Raw genomic sequence first — 2,857 nt, 5'->3', positions numbered from 1 at the left:
AAAGAAGGCTTTAGCCGCAGCCCTGCGGGCCTCAGGCCGTGCACAGCCATCCTCCCCCTGCTCTGTAGCTGCTCTGGGGTTGTTTTGTTTTGGTGTTTTTACTGTGAAATCTGGCCAGATGCGCCGAGAAGGGAACGCGTTGTTTTGCCATGTGGGCTGAGGATTTATCGGGCATTTTAATTGTCTTTTATTCAGTCCCTCCTGTTAATGCAGACGCTGTCAGTGAGCTGTAGGTATCCAAAATGAGAGGTGTGTTATGTGCTTTTCAGATGCTTTTAGATACTTCACTCAGTATTTCAGACTTGGTGATGAATTTGTTTAGCGTTTGTATACCAACATTTAGCCAGTGTAATCATTGTTTTTGTATAACTTTCTACGCATGAGACCTGTATTGGTTATCAATATTTCCGTCTTAAAAAAAAAGAGGATACAGTTTTGATACACAGAAAAATTAGATTAAAATATTCATAAAAATGAACCTGAGCAATATGTTCATTTGAAGTGAGGGTGGAATATATTTTCATATTGTTTATTTATTTATGTACCCAACCCCCTGCAATTAAGAAGTTATTTCTGTTTGATTTGTGCCTATTTGTTTATCATCATTATCTAGTGTGATGGCATGAATTTTAAATGAAGGCCTCTTCCTAATTAATCTAGATCTTTGGTCCTTTCAGTGTTAAGCTGCTAATATATTAGGAAGATAGACATTTATAACAACTGCCTTTCCTCTCATCTCATTTCATGACCTATTATCTGCCTTTGTGGGAAGGAAAAATATGAGAATAGTAAGACTTTATCCTGCTGCAGGTAGGAAACAATCAATGAAAGTTATCTAAACATGTTTTTGACTATGAGTTGAAGAATGCAGAAAGCATGAATAAGAACAGTGAGAATAAATTAATAACGGTAGAAAAAAATCCTAAAAAGAAATTATTATATTTGCTGTGAATGGAGGGCCCAGGCAAATCTCTGTTGCAGGCAATGGAAGCTTCTCTGTTAGCTTTTCTACAAGCAAGTCCTTAAAATGTTACTATGCATACGTTAAAGCCATTTCTGTATCCAACAGCTGTGAGAAGACACCATGCTGATGACTCAAGACACTGAAAATCTTACTCAGTGCAAGGTGCTGCTGCAGTCTTGGTTCCTGGCATTCCCTTCCATTATAGCTTTGCTAAATGTGCTCTCTGTAATAAAGTTTAGAAGGCATGATTTAAAAGGACAAATGACACAAAAATCCTTTAAAAATCCCTACGTAACTGAATGAAAGCCAAGAAATTCCACATGAGTAGGTATTGAAATACTTAATCTCTCCAGTTACTATTAACAGTTACCTAGGAGGACTGATCCCTCATTTATTTGCCAAAAAACCCCCTCAGCTTAAAATCATCCACCAGAGTAGTACTGGGTTTTTTTGGTTTTCTTTTTACTGAATTTGTCTCTGATGATTTGGGTTTGATGTTAAATTATTTCCAATGCCAGCAATGTAAAAAGAAGTAGGAGAAAGCTGTGTGAATATAGGGATATTCTCACTGTATCGTGTGGTAGTCTCTGGTATCACATTTCCAAACTCTGTACAATTTTGTCCCAAGAGAAGTTTGACAACCAACTGACTTACTCTGTAAGGGTATTAATCTCAGAATAATGACACTTTTCTAAATTCTCAGACCCGGCCAGATGGAAAATGAAGATAAATCCCATGCTTAGAAAATTAATAAACTTAATAAAATCTGAAAACAAAATTCCTGCCCCAAGTAAAAGCTTTTCCTCAAAAGGCAACAAAAAAGTCTGTGTCACATGATGTCCACTAGGAGTCGGCAATTGTTTTTTATTTTAGTTGAAATATAGCTGTGGTGAGTGATGGTTTGTAAATATTAAAATAAATCTGATTTAACTCTCATAAAAAACAAACCAAACCAAACCAGAAAGAGATTCCATACCAATTGGACCAGTAGTTTGTTTAGGCCACTACTTTGCGTCTGATAGTGGCAGAAGGAGAGAGTGTAAATCTGGCCACATTCTGTACCCTCTCAACATCCACACTTGTATTAAGGTCCAACCTTTCCTATTTTGGTTAGTCTCTATTTATGGACCTCTCTGTGTGAGTTTGCCAAAGCTCCCTCTAAGCATGTTAACACAGCCTGCACGGAAGCAAGTTCCAGAAGATCATGGCTGTAAAGAAAAATTACTTTCTTCTCTCTGTTAAGAAGTTGTTAGTAGTTTCTTTCAATACCCCCTGCCGTGGATAAGGTGAATATGGAAATGTTACTCACCAAATCCTCAAAGCTAGAAGCAAAGGGTATAATTTTGATCACAACCCACCGGATTCTGATAATTTCAGACAAATATCAACAATGACCCCAGGACCTCTTCCCTGCGTGGTAACTTTCAGTTCTGAGTCCATGGTTGTGTAGATATGGCTTAGGTTGTTTTTCCTATAGGTAACTTTATGTCTCATCTGTGTTGAAACTCTTCTGTGTCTCTTTAGCGCACACACACTGTTTTGCAAGATCCTTCTGGAGTTTTTGTGCCACAGATAAAGCATTTGGCTATTTAAGACCTGAAGATTTCACTGTTCGCTCTTTTCTTCAGGACACTGAGAAAATGGAATAAAACCAGTCCCAGCAGCAGACTTTGTAGGACTTCACTGTTGACTCTTCTCCATCCTGGAAAGAGACCATTAAGCCCTAGTCTTTGCTTCCTGTCCTTTAACCAGCTTTGTCTGTAAATGGATCTTTCCTCCAGTACCACAGCAACTTAGTTTCTCTAATAACCTTCGATTGTCAGAAGCTTTTTGGAACTTTAAATATATTTTATCCTCTGGGTCACCTCTACCCATGTCCTTCACGTTAGCATC

This window comes from Mesitornis unicolor, unplaced genomic scaffold (genome assembly GCF_000695765.1).
Source record: "Mesitornis unicolor isolate BGI_N332 unplaced genomic scaffold, ASM69576v1 scaffold29187, whole genome shotgun sequence".
Classification (NCBI taxonomy): Eukaryota; Metazoa; Chordata; class Aves; order Mesitornithiformes; family Mesitornithidae; genus Mesitornis; species Mesitornis unicolor.
Note: the sequence above shows the minus strand (reverse complement) of the source record.